The following is a 22471-nucleotide window of genomic DNA, read 5'->3' on the forward strand; positions in this document are numbered from 1 at the left end:
ATATATATATATATATTAACATGAAAAATCAGGAAAACACAACTAGTAGTCAATCTCGTATTGAGCACACATCTTGAAAGCCCCCTACCAATAAAACCTAGAAATAATAAAAACAACGAAATTATAAGAGATTGAATCCAGCAAGTAGGAATTAGGGGTTGAAACTTAGTGACAAAATAGTGTTTTTAGTTATAAATCATTCAGAACAATTTGTCTTTTAAAATCATAATATATGTTATCTTGTACAAAATTGGTAGTTTATGTATTCTATTTTATTCCATGAGTAATATTATATATCTTTATATGAATAAGAGTTACACTGTTTTTATATTGATTTATTTGATTCATATTGTATTTGCAGCTAAGTTTTGCAAGAGCATTGCCATTATACATGTTTTTTACTCTACAGAAAATGAAGAATCTTTTAATGGATTTATACAGTCATAGTTAGATCATGGGGTTACGGTCAGTGATTAATTGTGACACCACAGTTAGCAAAATCACTCTTTGGGCAGATTCAGTTTTCAACATTGAGAGAATAAAAAAGTTTCCTATAATCCATTTTAACAAATGAAACCTTTCCTCTCTCAAGGTTATAAGACATCTCTGATTGGAACTATTGAAATGCATGTTTCAGTCATACAAGATAATTCTTTGTTCTTCCCAGTAAACAGATTTAGAAAATTAATGCTTTGATGACATAAACTCTCTATTAAAATTATACTGTAAATCCTCTGCCAGTTTCTTTATCTCAATATGGACAACCCCAGAGCACTTGTGTCAAGAATTTCTTTGTGTCAAAAGTTTCAAGGGTTTCTTCTTGCTGGTTGAAACATGGCTTCTGAGTTTAAGAGTAATGTTCAAGGCTGAATCAAAGTTACTTCTGATTTCCTGTTTTCCTTCCACTTCTACTGAGCAATAGAATCTCTAAAATGTATGAAATCCTTGTAACAATGTATATATCTTATAACAATAAAAGTAATTTGTGTGTTTCATAATTCTATGCTGATTCTGCTTATGTATTTTATAAAAACCTTGTTTTAAGGCACAAAATTTCTATTCAGGTAAAATTTAGTGCATACAATTTTATATCATCTCTAGCATAACAAATGCAATTTGAATTGTTTTTTAAAAAAGGCTTTTGTTACATAAAATTTGAAAGGTACAAAGATGTTACTCAGTGCCAGCCTGATTAATGGCTAACTACTCATAGCCTAAGCAGGTGTTCTTTCACAAATGCATTCACGCATTCCATGGTATTTATCGAGGGTCTGTAATATTAGGCGTGGTGCAAAGTGACACTAGTTTTGTACCTAGGTAACACAGGGGGAAATGGGGAGAATGAGACAGAAGTTTAATTTCAGAGATTAATTCAATTTGACTTATAAATGAATATAGTGAGTATATTTTTCCACATAAAGTAGTAAGAGCTAACAAAGGACCATGGAAGAGTAGTAGTAAAAGGGGAAGAGAATCAGTTTAAAAGGAGTTAATTCTTTTGTCAAGCCAGGAATTGGGTAGTCCCAAGGCCTTTGGAAGGCTTAGGCAGGAGGAGTATTGGATACCAGATTTGGAGGCCAGCCTAGGGCACATAGTAAGACATCATCTCAAAAATTTATTTTTGTGGTTGCCATATTTTCTACAGATTATGTATGTGCACACATTACAGATTAGTTTTAACATACAATTTGAAATGGCCTAATCAGGAACAACAATAATTTATGATTAGCTGTTGAACAATAAAATAACTAAAAATTGTTATCCGAAGACCTAGAAGCAGAGCTAGCTATTCAGACACTTAAGAATTGTTTTCTCTAAGACGTACCGGAGACAGGGTAAATAGCATAAAGATTATTCCCTGTGAAATGGTAGAATGCCCGAGTTCCAGTGTGAACTAGATAAAAAAAATACCATTTAAGGTCTCCATGCCCCACAAAAACAACGTGTAGGAATCTAGAGAACTCAGCAACTAATCTATGCCCGGTAACCTCTGCACTATCACCTTAACCCACAGACTTGAACTGGCTCTGTGTGCAAAAGTTTACCAGAGACTTTGTAGCCTGACTCTGTCCAGAGGATGAAATGAATACTGCTGCTCAAGTATTACAGTTTGTGCTCAGGTCAACAGCCAAGGTGTGATCAAACTGGACACACACAAGAAGCAGGGACTTACTGGAGCTTTGAGGGTCCTATGACATTTTGGTGCCCATTTTTATTATTTGGTTTTGGATTTGTTTTCTCTGTGATATACTTGATGTGAAACAGAGAAAGTGTCCTGGAGGTTTTTATTTGTTAGATTGCACTATCTCATTGACATCTACTTTTTATGAATTTTTCTATGCAGAAATTCAAAATAACATAGGTCAGTACATAACAGTATGGATTGGATGTATACGTTTGTTACCTCATTCTACTCAAGGTTCCTCTGTGTTGATTTTCAGGGAAAGTAAACTCATTCTTATGCTTAAGTTTTTTGTTTGTTTTCTTTTGGTGCTGGGAATCGAACTCAGGACCTCATGCTTTCCAGGCAGGTGCTGCACCACTGATCTATATGCCCAGCCCCTGCTTAAACCTGATTACATATTGGCTTCTATATGGACATAATTAATTTAAAAAATTTAGTAACTGATCATTTGCAGAGGTCTATGAATGCCACTTCTACCCCTCAAACTACAATATTGACCAGAGGTAGTATAAATCTGGTGAGGGAAGGATAAGTCTGCCTAGAAAATATTTTGTAGATTTTCTAAGTCTTTTTTCGGGACATTCAAAACTCTATAAGTAAAAGTGATTTTGGATTATTATCACAGTTGCCAATTTAGTATCTTCTTTTTTTATTGGTACATTTTAGGTATATAATACAGTTACATTCATCACTAGGATCTTGTACTTTTACATGACAGGTCTTGGTTCTTATTTTTTCACTATTCCCCTAGCCTCCCTTTACCCCCTCCACCCTTCCCTATTTACAAAGACTTTGTTTCCATTTTTTTTTCTCATATTAATTCCATCCCCCTTTCTTTTTCCTTACCTCTCCCACTTCTCCTACACCTTTAAACCTTTAAAACCTTTTTTCCTGTTACATGACACCAATTATACATTTTGATCCTTATTTACACTTTAGTTTTTCACACCAGAGAAACTATATAGTATTTACACATGTGTATATTATTAATTTCACTTAAGAGTATATCCTCAATGTTCATCCACTTAGCTATAAATGTCTCTAGTTTCTCAATTTTATTTTTGGTCCCGGGAATCGAACTCGGGCCCTTGTGCTTGCAAGGCAAGTGGCAAAACCACTGAGCTAAATCCCGGCCCTACAGTTTCTCATTCTTTATGGATGAATAGTACTCTTTTTTATAAAAAAACACATCTTCTGGGTATCTTCCCCCCAAAATTTAAAGAATCATACCACAGTGATATATGCTCACCCATATTTATAGCAGCACAGTTTGTAATAGCTAAAACTTGGAAACAGCCTAATTGCCCATCAACTGGGACTGGATAAAGAGGATGTGGTTTTTTTAATAAAACACAGTTATTACCAATTTTGTCTTGAAGAAATAATATTTTTTCATATTTGATGTATAATACATGTACATGTAGTGCCTACGAATGCTACCAATTATAAAGATATGCTTCATAAATGACAGAAACCATTTAATCATATCGGTACTTTTAAAGCTTGCACTAAAGCTTATTTTGCAATGTTAGAAATAAAGTGAGAATCAAAGCCTGCCCATGCTACATTAATGTGCTTGCTGGGCTAAATATTAACTTATCGCACATTTAATTTTATGGCTGCCTTTCTGGATTCCCACATGGCCTGCATTGACCACAGCACAGTCCAGATCCAGCAGGGCTGAACTGGGTGGTGCCTCCTGACCAGCCACCCTAGAGCAATGTTCCAGTCGCTTGCACATAATACATCCTGCTCTTCTAGTGTAATTCTTTTTGAGACTTTTGGTATATTTTCTTGCCAGGAAACTTTGTATTCCATTGATTCAACCCAGTAGATTTATGGAATATCAAATTTTCCAGAGCAGGAGTCCCTTTCTCTCTCTTAAGGCCCTGAGATTCCTCCATGGAAATTTATTCTCTCTCATTGCTATAATAAGCTTTGGACATTGATCTGTCATGTGACCTGCCTGCATTTAATTGATGGGGGGCGGACAACAAAACCACTACTTGCTGAGAAGAGTGAATTTAGGTTTACTATAATATAGTTTACTTTTTTATGCAAGCAGAAAAGAGGTGTGTGCTGCATATTCATTGCTTATTTACATAAGATATAAAAAAGAAAAATGTTGAGGTAGGATGCCACCACTTCTCCAGAAGAGTGTGCCCACTCTTGTCTTATCTTAGTCTTCAGCTTCATTTCTTCCCTAAGTGCAAAGTGCACCTGACTCCCCATGTGACTCTCAATTTTACATGGGGCTTCTTCTATTCCTCACTTCAGTTCTCCAATGTCACTGATGAATGTTCTCTTTTTTACCTCTAGAGTTTGCCCTGCCTCAGCCTTGCACCTTGTGCCACTATGAAGTAGAAAAGTCAGAGAACATTGAATGCATGCTGCCTAATTTTTCTCCTCAACTGGTCACCTTCTGTTCTTGGTCTTTCTTTTCTGTTGTTCCCAGCCTAACTCCTCAAGCTCATTATTTCTGGATTTCCTGGGGCCTAAGTCTACAAGGTGTTATCTCTCTCAGATTTTGCATATGTTGATCTTTGATTGATTTCTTCTTCTCTGGTTTGTACTGAGTCTATTCATATTGATAATTACAACACTTACAATAGAAAATGAAGACAGTTACCCTTGTTAGAGGAAGAGAAGGAGGCAGAGAGATAGAAATTAAATTTTAAATTCACTTCTCTTTACCTGGTGTGCATAAACTGCTTGAAATACAAACGAATCAGCAAAACAACTGTTTTATTATTAATGTCCTTCAAATTGGTTTGACTAACACCTTTTTATCTTCACACAGAAGAGAGATTGTCTAAATAATTAATAAAATTTGTCTTCTTAAACTACTTAAATTATTAATTTGTTAAATGTAATCTGGGTCTCAGGAATTGATTAAATTTACTTTTTAAATTCCTATTTTTTACAGGATAATTTTACGATTCAAAATATAACTACTGTTTTTATAAATTATAACAGGGGTAAGAAAATAAAAATCATTTGGGGTTCATAGTTTTAATAATTTTCTAACATTTTAGGATTAAATATGATCGCAAATTTCTGATGGCATTCAAATGGATATAAATTAACACAGGCATCAGAATTACTATAATTCCTCTGGAGAACCTCTTTTTATTATGAAAACTACATTTTCAGAGTCTTGTATCTTATAATATGGAGCTTTATTCATTATAGGCTAATTTGGGTAGGTTCTGTATCTAAATAGTTCATGAGTATTAATGTGTCTTAGTCATAGAAATTGATTTTTGTTGTTAGTTTATGTAAGAAATCTTACAGTCAGAGACCTGATTGAAATTAGCACACTGGAATTGAATTAGCTGAGAAGAGTTTAAGAAAAAGACAATTCATACAGACATGAGCCGGGTTTAAGAAGAACATATGGCAATGGAAAGCCCAGGATTTGTTATTTCACCCCAGCAGCCTGGAGAGAAGACAGGGCTTTATAAAGGGACTATGTAAAAAATGACCAAAGATTATTTGTATTTAAGGGGCTTTGAGGGGGACAAGATAAATACTCTGACCCACTTGTTGTTTCTGCCAATGTCCTGATATTGTTTCCTTGGATAGAAACCAACTAAAAGGTTAAGGGCAAGGAACCTGCTAATGTGGAATAGAAAGTTGATGTGGAGGGGACAGAAAACAGCCCTAAAATTATTTTGAGGGATTAGAACTTTTTTGTTTCTGTAGAGAGCACCACACAGTTTGCAGACATGAAATTATTTAGTGGGTCACTTAATTACCTCATCTCAAGCTTGTTTGAAAGACTTTTCCTGAAAGCAGAGATTAAAAAGAACGGAAAACACAGTTTTCTGGATGCCTTTACAGATTTGTTTTATAGCATGCCAATGGGATGAATGTGCCCTAATCATTGATGTGCACTCAGATGAGAGAGGTACAACACCAATGCTGCTGCCATAACTGAGGCAGGCACAGTTCCATTCCAGTTTGCTCCAGCGACAATGGTGACAGCTTACTGGACACTGTGGAGGTGGAGACTCCTTCTGTGATCTGCATCTGATGTGTAGTTTCGGGAGATAATACTGAAAGGCCAGCCCAAATCCTCCCTGCAGTCCTGCCTGCTGGATAGTTACAGATCTCGATGAACTGCTTTTTCCCTACAGTACCTAAAATGTTTTCTGTTGTCTGCAACTGAGAAGCTCAGACAGTGCAGCACTTTTAAACACAACAGAGGAAGGTTTTTCATTCTGACAGGGGTTTGACAGGGCATTCTCATCACTTTTCACCTCTGTACAGAACTCACTTTGACACTTACCCTCTCTGAGAGCAGACAATAAAAGTTCTATTTATATATGTGAAGGGAAAATTGCAAGTGATTAATCTTTCCATTTCTTTCAAGTGTAGATATACTCATTATCAAAAAAAGATCTAAGCTACTGCAATAGGTTCCTATATTATTGCAGTCATTGTATAAAAGAAATCTTAAAATAGGTAAGTAATATATTCTTATCCTTCAATTTACAAATATCCACTGTGTGTGAGACTTAGCCACCACACACTACCATTGTTAAGTAATTTGAAGATTCAAGGAAATAGGAAAACTGTGGCATATTAACCAGAAAATACATACATTAAAGCTATTCTGTTTGAGTGACATTCTACTCTTTCATTCAATCAGAATCACTAACATGTCAATATTTAACTTTAGAATTCTGGGTGAGCTTTATAAAGTAATTCACAATGACAATGTCTAGCTCAAACACAAAAAAACAACAACAAATCAACAAAGAAAAAAGTCTCTCCATATCTTTAAATGAAAGTTAAGATTGGTAAAATTTACTTTTAAATAATTGTGACAGGTCAAATATACATTAAGGAAAACCTGACTTCTTCCTCTCAGCAGAAAAAAGTGATATTTATTTCACAATTGTTCTGTTCATTACCTTTTACTTCTATCTTCAATAACAACTGCTGGTTTACAAAGCTCTTTAAGTAAAAGTGGGAACCAATCTCCAAGAAGCTTCCTTGAAGGATCTGCAAATACATGTAAACTCTGTCCCCGGAATGTCTTGCATCACCTAATTACCATAAACACTACATGTCTATATAGACCACTTCTATGTTGTATGACTTGTGAACACAGAGGGAAGGCTGTGCGCACTCCAGAGAGTGGAATAGCAGTTGCATTCGAACTCTGTGTTCAGGAAGAAATGACAAAGCTATTTTGTGGTACAGAATTAAGCCTCTGGGTACCTGGCTCAATTCTCTTATAGGAACTGGGAATTTAAAAAAAAATCTACAGTTTTGGAGATGGCAAATTGTAAGGATGAATAGTTTGTCTAGAAAAGAGAGAGCAGGCAAGGCAGAGGCATCCCCTTCTCACCTTTGTGGGTCCCATTATGAAAAGAACACTGCAGGATGGTCATTATCCAGTTGCAGGAATTCACTCAGCTCAAGTTCTCTAATTAGTTTATTCCAAGAATCTTAGTAAAAGGAAAAATAAGATGTAAGGCAGACAGTGGCTGGGGAAAGATACAAAGGCAGAAGTTCTCAGTGATGTGTTCGCATTTTTTAAGAGTTGCTGCAACCACCAAGAAAGGTTGGCAAAACAGACTGTGTCCCACTCCCCAAATTTCTAGTGCAGTAGTTCTGGGGTGGAGCCCATGAATGCTCATTTCTAACAGGTGATGCTGTGCTCCTGGTCTGGGCACTGCACTTTGAAAACCAGCATACTAAATGAGTGACATGTTACTTAAAGATAGAGAGACAGACACATTCATAAAATTTGAGGACCTAAATTTTGGTGTTGGGTAGGAATTAATGATAATGATCAATATAATATTACAAGAACAACTTCTTCCAGTAGGAGTGGCCAATTAATCAAATCAGCCAAAACAATTCTACTGAGAGCAGAAAAAAAGAACCACCAAAGAGCCAAAAGAGCCACCACAGAACAAAGATTATTTTCCTCTCTTGAAGTGCACTACATGTATGTTTCCATAAACTCGTTTTTGCACTAGAAAGGAAGTACAGCATGTGTTCATATCATTATGACTGCTTTATTAAAATTTTTTGAACATATACATTCTAGTTACTATGCTGGGTAGTGAGAATTTTCAAGAATAAAATTTTATCTCTTTCCCTATGGAAATCAGTCAATTATTAAAGTGGTAAATTCTGTGATGACAGGATCACTGCCTTGTGCATCTTAGTATTCCTTACAGACTCCACCACAGTGCCCTAGACATAGTAAGTACTCAATACACATGTGCTGGGTAAAAGCTACATTTAGTAAATAAATATAGGGTTCAGCAAGATGTGATACTCAGCAGTACAATCCGCTGATGCCTATATTTACTGAGTCTGATAACGCACCCGAACCTGGGCTCACCATCCTCTCCTTTATTTCTCACCACCAATTTTATTTCAATTACACAGAAGGGAAACTGAGCTGTACAAGATCGGGCAACTTGCTCTAGATCACAGAGCTGCAAGTCTCAAAACTGGAATTTGAGCCCTGACCTGTATGACTTCAAAGTTTTTTTGTTTTGTTTTTTACATCAGCTATGCTGTCTCAAAAGTGAAAACAATTTTTCCCTTCTGTTGTCAGGCACGAATTCATGTGATCTTCACCCTAGTAATGCATTTAAGAAATAAACATTTCTCTATTGTTCATTTGATTTTTTCAGCCACTTACCACAAAGGACAAAGATCATGGAAATTTTAATGAGCACTCTCAGTGTGCTCCTCCAAGTGCTAATGTGAACTAGTAGTTAACAGATAATGTGTTCCAGGCCACGTGCTACATGCTGCATCTCATTTTATTTTTCAGAAGAAATCCTACAAGTATTATTTTTTCTCTGACTTCACAAACGTGACATTAGAATCAGAGAAATGAGGCCACATTTTTTATAGTCACAGGATTTTTAAAGATAGCACATTCAAGGGACAGGGATTCAGCTCAGTGGTTCCGCTGCCAGCCTCGCAAGTGCAAGGTCCTGAGTTTGATCCCCAGTACAAAAAATAAATAAAATAAAAAAATAGCACATTCAAAATTTATGCCCTATTTTTTACTTGGTAATTTCCACAAAACACCAGTATTTTATATGACTTCTTTTCAATTCTCATTTCTACACAGTTTTGAATACTTGCCAGTAGGCTTTCTTCTTTACATTTCTGTCTAAGAAAAGATGCTTTATTAGCACCCCCAATGAAACACGTAAAACGATCCAAGTACACAGATAGCCACTGAAATGACAAATTGGACTTGGTCTTGCCTACGTGTGTGTTTTTTATGCTAAAGTTTACCAATGGGAAGCACCTACAGTTAATATATGAGCCTGACAAAATTGATACTTGTCAATTAAATCAATCAGTATGGTTCCAAAAGCAAAGCTGAAAGTGCTGGAAGTGGAAAGAATTTACATTTACTTAAGTATTTTACTTAAGTATTTTTTCAGAACATGACATGTAGAATATAAAGGAATTGTGGGATAAGATGTACATTTAATAATATCAATTATATCAAGATATTTAGAAAACTATGTCAATGTTGTTAAAGAAATTTTTGTTTATAAATTAAGAATGATTGAACTTATGTAGGCAGGCAATATACACTGGGTGCATGAAATATAATGTCTAGCATTCTGAATGTGTACAATAAAACTGAATTTTCTCTTATAGATGGGAGGGACACTGAGGAAAGACACATTTTCAATGGATATTTCTCTTTATTTTTCTGGTTTCTGTCACCTGTTTCTTGTGCTAGATTCCAGGTCAAGACCTGGAATGACCTTTCCCATTACAGCAAGAAGTACACAGAAGCCTGGTCCAGGTCTGGAAGCTATCTTCATATCAGGCTACTGTTCATAACTTGGTCGTATTGTGCCACTCAAGCCTTCTTGGAGACTCGAGCCAAAGCCACAGATATTCTAGCCTCAGTCACTTACAGGTCCTTTCTCTTTGTGTTATCAGCTTTTGAAATATTTTATTAGTATGTATTTGTGATGCCCAGTAATTATATTTGTTTGATGGGATTAGTATTTTTATATAATATATCTTAGTAATTTCAATTCCCTTTCTTATCATCTTCCCCTCTATACTCTTCCCCATCTCAAAAATCTACTGTCCTCCTTATTTACAAAGACTGAAAAGAGGGCAGGGGAATGGGGAAAAAATAAGAACCAAGATACACTGTGTAAAGGTACAAGTTCCCAATGATAAATGTAACTGTATTGTATGCCTAAAATAATCACTTCTCGGCCTTCTGGCTAAGATCAAGTGTAGTATAGCTAAAATGTAATAATAAACTTAATGGAAAAAAAACTACCTTCATGTTTCCTATCATCTCTCTCCTAGTTTTCTCTTTAAACTATTTACATTTTGGATTTCTCATGTAAGAAAACCAATTCCATATTTAGGCTTTTCTGTCTTATTTCACTTAACATTATAACAACATTATCAAGTTCCATCCATTTTCCTACCAATAATTCAAATTACCATTCTTTATGGCTATATAATACTCCACCCTGTAAAGGACCTTTATTCTGGGGCTCATCATTTATATCTCAGCTCCTATGTCTTGTCCTCAGAGCAACTTTTTTACTTTTTCATTGTATGTAGTTAGAATTTATGTAGAGTAAAAACGCACCATTTTTAGTGTGCAGTTCCACAAGTTTTGACAAATGCAAGTCATGTAAGCTCTATCTTATGGACATGTGACACAGCTCCATAGAAGTTTTTCATGCCTCTTTGCTGTTCTTTTACCCAAGAGGCCAATGATTTCTTTCTTGTCCTTATAACTTCCTATGCTAGAATGTGAAAGCATGAAATCATACATATGTCATTGAATATTGATTTTCTACTATTTACATAGTATAAAGTTGCCCTTCAATTTGCTCCCCACCATTTATTACTTGATTTTATTTTCTTTATAGAACTTCCTATTCCCCCAAATATATTCTCCGATGTAAGCTTTAGGCCTATATGGTGATCATCTGTTTTCCTGCTCCAAGCTTCAGCAAAGAGTGCATGTGATGTTTTTGTACAAATGGGAAAATACTTTTTCCAGATACCCCAAAATCATGTACTTAGACAAAATTTAGTCAATAGGAGCATTTTGAAAGTAACAGGTTAATAGAAATTCTCACTCCTGCGTGTTGGCAATCCAAAATTTGATGAGACAGTTTAAGCACAGACTTTATAGACTTTAAGTCAACCAGGACAGACAAACAGATGCAGAGGTAAGTTCTATACTACTTGCAAATTTATTTTTATTAATATTTAGTTGCCTAGAATATAATTCATCAGCAGTTAAAAGTAGAGAAAAATTAAAATTATGTGTGTCCCTTGTTTCAGTACTTCTGGGAGAAGCAGATTCTCACAAGTAAGTAATGGACCAGAGAGAAATATTTATAGGTACAGATAAATGGGGCTCCATGTATATATTTCAGAGCTATGATAGGCATCTTAATTCTGGGAGAAAGTAATTTTGATTATTAATTTGTGTCATGATATAAAGTAAACAGAAAACCATACAACATATAAGCAATAAATATGGCTTTACAAAAACATAGTACATTCAATTTAAAGCCACTTCACTTCAAAATATGCCAAAAACTGTAATATTTAGCACAGGATGGCATGAACACACAGGCCAGTGGAATCTAGACATAAATCTACATATGTATAGCTGATATTTTCCAAAGGTGCCAAAAGTACATAATAAGAAAAGGAAAAATTTTCAGTTAATGGTGCCAGTAAAACTCCATGTGCATATGCAGAAGAAAGAAACCAGATTCCTATTTCTCATCAGTTGTTAAAAATAAGCTCAAAATACAACCGCCAGTGAAAAACACAAAAGAAAATGTCTAAGGCATTGGTATGGACAGTGGCTTTTTTGATGTGATCACAAAGACACACATGAAAAACACAAAACATAGAAATTAATTTTTTCGTTAGGGCTAGGGATTTAGCTCAGCTGCACCATGCCTGCCTTGGAGGAGCAAAGTCCAGAGTTTGATCCCAACTTCCAACAACAACAATGACAAAAGAAGGATTACATCAAACCGAAACACTTCTCCACAGCTTAAGGAAAAAAAAAAATACAACTTACAAAGTGGCAGAAAATGTTTACAAATTATAAATCTGATGAGATGCCATCATTCAAAGTATTTAAGGAACTCGATAGCAAGAAAGCAAATAGCTTGATTAGATGATTAGCAAAGGTCCTGAACAGTCATTTCTCAAAAGAGGGCCTATGAATGAATAACAGAAATATGAAAAAATGATTAAAATTACTCATCTTCAGTGAAATTCAAATTAAATTCACAGTGAGATATCACTGCACACCAGTTAGAATGACTCCCATCGAAAGGACAAAAAAAAAGGTAACAAGTGCTGCCCAAGTTTTGGAAAAAAGGGAATGCTTGCACACTGGGTTAGGCATGTAAATAGCACAGCCATCTTGGAAAACAGCATGAAAGTTCCTACAAATATTAAAAATAGTATTTATTTCCAAAGGTAATGAAATCAGTGTGTCCAAGATCTATCTACACACCCATGCCTATTACAACACTATTCACAATAGCTAAGAAATGGAAACAACTTGAGCATGTATCAGCTGAAGAATGGATAAGAAAATGTGCTATGAATATGCAATGAAACACTACTCAGTCATAAAAGGAAGGCAATTCTGTTACTTGCTACATGCATGGAACTGGAGACCGTTACTATATGAAGTAAAATAGGGCAGACACAGAAAGACAAGCAAGCACCATATGGTATCATCCACAGATGGAAGATATAAAAGTTGATCTCACTGAAGTTAGCAGTAGGTTAGTAGTTATGAAAGACGGGGTGAGTAAGAAGGAGGGAAGAAGAAGGAAAGTTGATGAATGGTTGCTAAGGAGGATCCGGAAATTCTGGTGTGCCATGGAACAATAGGGTTACTATAAAGAAAAATAATGTAGCCGGACATGGTGGTCTGTAATCCCAGCACTGGGAAGGCTGAGGCAGGAGGATCATCACAAGTTCAAGGCCTGCCTGGACTACATAATGAATTCGAGGCCAGCCTGAATTACATAGTGAGACCTTGCCTGAGAAAAACAAAAATGAAAACAAAGCTCAAAAAACAATAAAGCACTAGATATTTCAAAGGATTTGAAACTTTTGCCCATTAAGGAATGATAAATGTTTGAAGAGATTAATATGCTAAGCCCAACTTAAACATTGAACAGTGTATACATATATCAAAATATTTCCTTTTACCACACTACTGTGTATAATTTTTATGTTCTTATGAATTACTTAAAACATCTATTAAAATTTAGAAAATAGATTGAGGAGTGTTCCTTGAAATTTAATGTGAATGTTACAGATGAAATAAAACATGGTCTTTATAGCAAATTAATTTCATTATAGTTTGATGAACTATAATAGATTACAGAGTAGTCCGAAATATGAATTCGAAACAAAGTATCAACTTGAAAGCCCAATAAACTTTTATTGCTTGACAGTTAATATAGCATTTTCAACAAAAATTATATTGATTTGTGCTTTTTCTTATTATAGACATTTTCCTGTACTTTTTCATTGAATGTGTGATGCACACTGATATAGGACATATTTAGTTTGTGTAATTGAAGAAAAATAGAAATTTTTTTTAAATTGACAGCAGTAAATGCAAAAGAATTATGTTTTCAAAAAGTATTGTGATTTCATCTTTTTTGGGGGGGCATACCGGGGATAGAACTTGGGTTCTTGTGCTTATGAGGCAGGCAGAAGAACCACTGAGCTAAATCCACAGCCCCTGACTTCATCTATTTTTAGTGCTCTGGGAGCATCTGTCAATGAGAACATCTGCATCCTAATAGTCTATTTTAAGGGAGGGAAGGGGTATGGAGAATAAATGAGAACCAACATATGTCATGTAAAGGTACAAGATCCCAATGATGAATGTAACTGTGCTGTATACCTAAAAAGTACCAATAAACTCAATGAAAAAAATTAAAATCATCATTATGCTGATAAATACAGCTGGATTCCAACTATGTGTATCTCATAGAAGCTAATACATATTCAATGACTCATTAAAATCAAATATTTTAAAACATTACGATTCAGGATCCAATACATGTTTTAAAAATAGCATTTCTTAATGAAGCAATTGTATACTGTATCATATACAAATATTTATCTCATTTAATAATGATGATCACTATAAATATAAATATAAATAAGGCTATATTCTTAAGTGAAATAAATAGGACACACTTGAGTAAATACTGAATAGCTTCTCTGGTGTGAAAAACTAAAAGTGTAAATAAGGTTCAAATGCTATAATTGAGAAGGTGAAATAGGAAGAACAGGGCTAAAGGGAAGTGGGAAGGGGAGGGAAAAGGAAATAAGGGAAAAGAAAAAATGAAAAAAATGGAAACAAAATTTGTAAATAGGGAAAGGAGAAGGGGGTGAAGGGAAGGCAGGGGTATGGGGAAAAAACAAGAACCAAGACCTGTCATGTAAAGGCACAAGATCTCAATGATAAATGTAACTGTATTGTTTGCTTTAAATGTACCAATAAACTTAGTGGGAAATAAATAAATAAAATGCCTCTAAATTGAAGAAAGAAATCATTATACCATGTGTTTCAGCACAATTATTTATTTTTCTCTATGAAATTCAATGCTGTTTGAGATCCTTACAAATTACCATATATTAAATATATAATAGCTATTATGCTCTTGAATACTGTAAACCAAATTTTATTGCTTTTAGTACATGTAAAAAATTGTTGAAGCTTTATTTTCTCAAAATAATAACACCTATTGTTGGTTTGTCTTCCCTTCTTCATTAAGTCCCCATGCCTAAGGAGGCCAAATGAAATGGTTTCTACAGGAAAACCATTTGTCTATCATGTTAGATTTCTGTGAAAAGCCAGTGTTTTTGAAAGATAAAAATAGCTTCAAAAATTCCATAAACTCCCTTTAAAAATCAAGAGCTAGGCTTGGCCAACTCTGATAAAAAATTTTTTTACTCCAAACCTCTGGTACAAAATACCCAGGAGAGGATGAAAGAGAAAATACTTTCAAATAAGAAGAAAAAGTGGAAAGAATTCTAGACCATGGAAAAGAAATGATGATTTGGATTAAATCTTCATGCCTTAGAGGCAAATGCCCCAGTTCCCTGGGTTTCTGGCAGAAAATTTCGGAAAGAGAAATAAAAATTATGAAACCCTTGACATCCTCACTTCCATCTGAGATTGAGGAAGAATTTACTTGTAGACAGGTTATTTCCCTCTTCATTCTACAGAACTTCAGTGGTGTCAGGAGCCACAAGGGTGTGTGTGTGTGTGTGTGTGTGTGTGTGTGTGTGTGTGGTGCAGGTAAGAGCTAGGCTTGGCCAACTCTGATAAAAAATTTTTTTACTCCAAACCTCTGGTACAAAATACCCAGGAGAGGATGAAAGAGAAAATACTTTCAAATAAGAAGAAAAAGTGGAAAGAATTCTAGACCATGGAAAAGAAATGATGATTTGGATTAAATCTTCATGCCTTAGAGGCAAATGCCCCAGTTCCCTGGGTTTCTGGCAGAAAATTTCGGAAAGAGAAATAAAAATTATGAAACCCTTGACATCCTCACTTCCATCTGAGATTGAGGAAGAATTTACTTGTAGACAGGTTATTTCCCTCTTCATTCTACAGAACTTCAGTGGTGTCAGGAGCCACAAGGGTGTGTGTGTGTGTGTGTGTGTGTGTGTGTGTGTGTGTGTGGTGCAGGGGATGTGCTACAGGTATCTGCCACTTAATAAATATAAGCTAGGAGTCCTGCTAACCACAGTGCAGAAAACAATCTTGCAGTAAAAATAATTTTGTGTTCCAAATGCCAGTAGTGTCAAAGTTAAGAAACACTAAACTAGGCTCGTGCCATGTCCAATATGAGGACATATAGTATATGAGCAAATACTGTCTTCTAAGTACATTAACTTGTGATATTTTTCTTTGTTCTGTTTTGTCTGCTTATGGGTACAATGAGCCCAAATTGGAGAGTATGTCACAATTTGTGATGAGTGTGATAAAGTCTGTAGTTAGCAGTAAGAGCTGAGGTCCATTCTGCTCTACAAAGTTTGAGTTTTAGAGCTCTTTAAGTTTGGGAAGTACCTGGAATTGTCTACTCAGAAAAAGGAACAGCATTTAAAGACTTGCTGCACTTGATGGATGGATCACAGAGTACTAGATATAGCTGCTGTTCCACACACTGTCTTCAGAAACAATGGTCATTGTGAAAAGTAGAGGCTTAAGGAGAAGACACAAGCATACTTTGCTGGGCAGAGAAATGTGCCTGATTTGAGGGTCAGCCAGGAAGTAGATCAGGTGAATAGAGAAATGGTTCATGAAGACTGGGCTTAGCAGTGAAATCATGCAGAAATGGGGACTCTTGCAAAAAATTGGGATGTTTTAAGTAAGTTATAGGGAAAAGAATGAAATGCTTTGTGCATTGAAGTGGAATGCTCTAGCATCCACATTCAATTGATTCCTAAAATCCAGGAGGATGTAGAATGGTTGGATCTAGACAAAGGTGGTCACAGAAGATCTCCTCTTGATGAACTCAGTAATTTTGCATGACTGGAAAAACAGATCTGTCATTTACTAAGACAGGGGAGACTGGGAAGGAGTGGATTTCGGTTGCACTTTAATTTGAGAAGTTTCCAGAATTTGGTTTTTCAGATCCCAAGTTTGAGAAGCCAATTACAGCCAAATGGAAGTATTGCTAACACAACTACACACATTCCAAGTTCAGGAGCGAGGTGTGGGCTGTGATAATAAACTTGAGATTTTTCAGCCTCATTGGTATTCACTGGATGATATCCAGTATATTTATTATCTAATTACTTGTGATGAAAACTCTAGATTTCATTCAGTTTTTCAAGGTATGTATTGCATTTGCACAGCCCATATGCAATCCACATAAGTGAATTTGACATTACCTGAAAGGGACCAGAGACCATGGGTTACCATCCTGGATGTTGCTGCAATGTGACATTGCAACCTATGCTTCCAAACTCTTAATGCCAGTATCAAGAGCTACCTCACCAAGGACAGGTAAAGTCAGGGAGCTGTGCAGAGGTTATCTACTTACCACATTTTGAGTAACACTGAGCTAGGGAGTCTGCGCAGTGAGAGAGGGAGTAATGACACCACAAGATTTGCTGAATGTAGCTTTTCATGATTTTACAACAGGTATGAAAAGCCATGTCATTAAAGAGATGCGGACATTCATCCTCAATGCCCTGAGGTTGCAATAGCAGCCCTGGGCTCTCAGCTTCCTGACTGCTGGAAGGAAGTGAGAAGCAGCCCATGAATTGGAGCATTTCTAAGACAAGACTTAAGTTAACTTAAATCACCCTGTTATAAACCAGAAGGGACCAACTTCATTAGATAGTTCAAACTTTCCTTCCCATTAGTGGAAATGGAGCTTGCAAGAAAAGTTAACTTAGATGGAGAAAAAGTGAAAAAGTTAAAACTTTTTATTCCACAAATCAGTGTAGTGCATAAATTTTCTATTTCATATGCTTTCTGCATACTCCTTCTACAGCTTAAACATGTAAGATTAAAATATGGCAGCGATTCGCCTACCTATTTTCTTATTATAGAATAATTCAGTACCAATTGATTTTGTCCCATGTGGCATATAAGTTCTACTTATTTAAGTACCAAAATAAGTATATTTTATTGTAATAAAGTTTCTTTGAAACATGGAAAAAGAAACAAAGTAAATCTCAAAAGTTCTGCCTTCTTGGGATTCAGAACATAAATTAGAATTTCTCAGTCCCCACCAACAGCCACATGCCAGCATCTTTACCTCTTTTCACATCTAAAATTTCTGCTGGCCACCAGCAATTCAATGAGTATGACTGTATCTATATATGTGGGGCTTTCAATTTATCCACTGACATGTTCATAGACAAAGCAAGGGTTTAACCCATGAAAATTACACTTTTTATTCTTTTCTACTCCCAATGCCTCATCATTAATGTCTTCCTTTAATAACTATATATAGTCCATAGAGTCTTTCATTCTGCCCAACTTTGTAAAAAAAAAAAATGTGTTAATTTTTCTCTCCCCATACCTCCATCATTTTTTGCTCTTTCCGCAAACTGCTCTGCTTGCTTTATACTCCATTTGCAATTATATCCTTGGCCTTATTCACCAGAAAACATATTTTTTTTAAAATCCAGAGAGTCTATTTATGTATGAATTCATCTTTCACCTTTTTTACTTTATTTATTATCTGTCTGCCTCCATTAGTGAATATCAGTTCCACAAGGCAGAGATTTTGTTTGTTTGCTTTTGGGGGGTTGTATCAACAAAGACTAGAATTTTACATGGAATTATTAGGATTCAATTAATATTTGTAAATGGATACTTTTTTGATGGTTAGACTTTTAATACGTATTAGATTAAAATTATTCTTAACCTTAATTTTACTATGTAAATAAGACATCTTGAAATAGTCAAATAACCATGCAAAAATTGTGCATGTACAATTTAAACACAGATGAATTTAATTTAGCAGATATTGGCTAACATGATGATATATACTCTAATATAAGTGTTGGCAAAAAGAGTAATAGTCAGGGAACAACAGAATAAAAAGACACACATTTTGGGGGGAAAAGAATTCGAGACCATTAACTCAATCAAAGGATAAAATTGACTTGAATAAGAAAATATTGTGAATATTCTGCAACAATGCATAAGATTCTAATAAGATTACTGACATTTAGAAATGGGAGGAAAGGAGCTAAAGGTGTAGGGAAGGTGTGATACGTAGGGGAAGAACAAAAAGGGAAAAGAAAAAAATGTGAGAGAATGAAAAGATGAAAATAAAGTGTTTGTAGATGGGGAGGGGAGGAGGGGGTGAAGGGAGGGCAGAGATAAGGGGAAAAAAATGAGAATCAAGACTTGCCATTTAAAGGTACATGATCCCAACAATGAATGTAACTGTACTGTATCCCTAAATGTACCAATAAACTCAATAAAAAAAAAAAAAAAAAAAAGAAAATATTGTGGAAAATGGAATAAAATGTGAAAAATAGAACACGTGCAAGAAAAAAATTAAAAGCCTCAAAGAGCAACAAATAAATTCAGAGTTCACTTTACAAAAAATAAGAGAATGAATAATACAATGAAATGTTTCAAATTAAACAATAATAGAATTATATGTTTTTAAAATAATTGCTTCAGAGATTGACATTTTTAGTCTTCTGGCACAACTGTCTTCGCCTATTTTCTAGTTTTCAGTAGTTATCCAAAGAAAGTATAACATCTACTCTGCATTCTAATATTCTTGTGCAGTATTTATCTCTAGGCTTTTCCTATTACCGATTCCATAAAGGATCTAGAGCAGAGATACCGTGTTAGAGAATGCTTTCATTTATTTCATCTCCTTTGGCTCGGTTCTGTTCTGATGTTTAAAGTCACATCACATTTTCTGGAAAATACATTGTTTGTTCCTTTATTACTAATATCACTCTTCATTTCTGTCCCTGTGTGTTGGTCCATATATTAAAAATATTTAGGAAACTATACATAAAGCCATTTTAATTGATTTTTCTATATCTTTTGAGGTCAGATTATGAATATATTTCAGCAAACATATGAAAAAAATTTTAATTATTTTCTATGGATACATAAAAGTTCTTTGTGCATATGGCTTTTACTCCCGCATAGTTGCATGCATTGGTTGAATTAAACACAAAAAGAATTACTTTATATTATTGCTGTGTTTACATTTTGATATCTAGCTGCTCTTTGTGGTGAATACATTTTCCTATCTTTGAGCCTAATACTCTTACAAACAGTTTCTTATTCAACCAGTGTTAATAGCTTAGGTCTGGGCATAAAGAAGCTTTATTACTATTATTATTGCTACTATTTTAATCAGAATAGCACTTATTGATTTCTATATTTTCTTAAGCACAGTTTTAGAGTATAAAATAAAGCACTTGATTATGAGGATAGAGGACTCAGTTTTTCATTGAATAATAGGCTAATGTTCACTACCTTTCTGCTAGCGACAGGAATTATGCTAAGCAGTGGAAGAATATGGCAGTCTGGATCCCCAAGAGTCTTTAGTGCAGGTCGAAGAGAGGGTGAAGTGAGCACAAGAGTGCAATGACATTTGGTGAGTGCTATGTGCCATGCAATGCTAAGAACAAAGCACTGTGCAGATTCCTAATGCAGTGCAGAGAGCTGATCAAGCAGTCTGGAGGTAAACAGGAGCTACCCGAATTGGTGGGGAGGGATAAGTGGGGTAGGGCAGGAGGGATGGATAAGTGGGAAGAGAAAACTGGTAGGAGACAAGATTGGAAAGGCAGGCCAGAGCTTGATTGGATATGATCCTATCAGTCATGAAAGTAAATTTAGATTTTATTAGAGTGTGGAAGGGTTCAGGGTGGTTAGGAGGTAGATGAAGGCAGAAAGTAGAGGGATGGTCATATAAATGCATTTCCGTTTTGAAAATCTCTGTAATGGTGAATTGACTTGCAAATGGTCAGGAGTGGAAGCAGGAAGATTATTTAGGAAATTATTCAAGTAAGTTGAGACAGACCATAACAAGATTTAATATTAAACAGAAAGATTAAAGAGCATTAGCTCTGTTTTACAGTTATGGTAAGAGGGGGAAAGCAAGTTCATGATAGTACACACAATAGCATCACACAACCGATCTAGCCACCTCTGAAAATTTCCATTTATGACTGAATGAGGCTTTGGGGGTGGGGGGGAGCAACCTGACACAAGCCGTAACAGGTGGGGTAAGAGAAAGCAGAGAATAGATCTATAGATCCAGATTATAAGAACATTCTCTGGAAGGTGGTGGTCTACAATAAGGTTTTTAAAAAAAAGCAGGAACAAATTTAGAAGACATCATAAAAGGAAAATTTTAACAATCCTAGAATGAAAGCAAATTTTTAGTCATAATTAATCGTCAATTGTTTTAAATTTAAATATTTTCATTGGATTTAAAATGAAGAAGTGATTTTTATAAAAACACTTTCTGAGGCGATCTAGTCATGAGAAGACAGTGATAGCAAAGATACAAATAAAAGATTTGCAGTTCAAGCCAATGAATAAAATAGTGAAATAAGGAGCATATTTAAAGGTTTAGAGGGCATCTAGAAATTTAATTTTTGTGTATTGTTTTCATTACATTTCTCCAACTTTACAATGATAATAATTGATTTTTAGTGAATATCAGTAAATCTGGAAGTATCAGTTTTAGGAAAATAGATTGTTCAAGATATTGCTGCATAATAGACTCAAAATTTAGAGGCTGGGAGTTAGAACCATTCTATATTTTTCTCTAGACTCTTTCAGTCCAACACTTGGAGATCACTTAAAGATGTTGGAACATGCTAGATAGTGTCTTCAATATTTAGTACTTTGACAGGCATGTGTCTTTTTATATTTTTCATGTGCCTTTGCAGTAGGGTAATCATATTTTCTTTCAAGTGCCTCAGGATGCTAAAACCATGAGAGTTGAGAATGTCACTGGAGGCTTGGAAGGGGTACTGCCCCTTTCCCAGCATGCAATGTACTAATTAAAACAAGCCACAAACTCAGAGCAAGAAGAGATCCCATGAATTCAGGACTTGGGAGGGTTGATGGCTGGGGATTGGCTCTGAAGACTAGCTACTGCACAGATCAACATGTTCTGGAGTCTGCTATTTATTTTTAAATGTAACTTGCAATTATAATGGGGAAGTTTATGCTCTCAATCAGATAATTTACACAAACACCCCACCATATGTTTCATTTCTTGAGGCACTAAGGGAAATTCATTTTTAAATACCAGGTTGCAGAACTGATTTAAAATGAAATAGTTGAAACTGTCAATTAAGTACAAAAAGCAAATACCATACTCAGAAAATTCTATATTATGAGAATCTTAATTAATGCACATATGCCTTAGATGCTATTTCTGAGTGATGTCTGTGTTCTTTATTTTTGTGCATCCTAAGAAACCAATTGGAAATAATATTGTTTTAATTTACAAATTTTGTCTCCCTAATTTTTTTCAGTATTGGACCTTCACACTAAGCTACATCCCCAGGCCATTTTTTTGATATTTTAAATTTAGAGACAAGGTCTCCCGAAGGTTCAAGCTCAGCTCAAACTTGTGGTCTTCCTGTCCAAGCTCCTAGAGTGCTGGAGTTACAGATGTGTGCCACCATGCCTGGTGTCTTTCTGGAAAGTTCTAGCCACATAGAGAGTCTTTATTTTTTCATCTCAAAAATTCCTGAGCCTTCAGA

General features: G+C 35.2%; 1 protein-coding gene and 1 pseudogene across 2 annotated transcripts in view; one reads left to right on the forward strand and one right to left on the reverse strand.

Annotated features, from left to right (window-relative positions):
• Cntnap2 (contactin associated protein 2) overlaps positions 1-22471 on the reverse strand; it is a 2025293-nt gene that overhangs the window by 1299694 nt on the left and 703128 nt on the right. The gene's annotated exons all lie outside the window — the stretch shown is intronic.
• Positions 10412-10495, forward strand: LOC117286506 (annotated as a pseudogene).

Source organism: Fukomys damarensis, unplaced genomic scaffold (assembly GCF_012274545.1).
Source record: "Fukomys damarensis isolate Sample0158 unplaced genomic scaffold, DMR_v1.0_HiC HiC_scaffold_16, whole genome shotgun sequence".
NCBI lineage: Eukaryota > Metazoa > Chordata > Mammalia > Rodentia > Bathyergidae > Fukomys > Fukomys damarensis.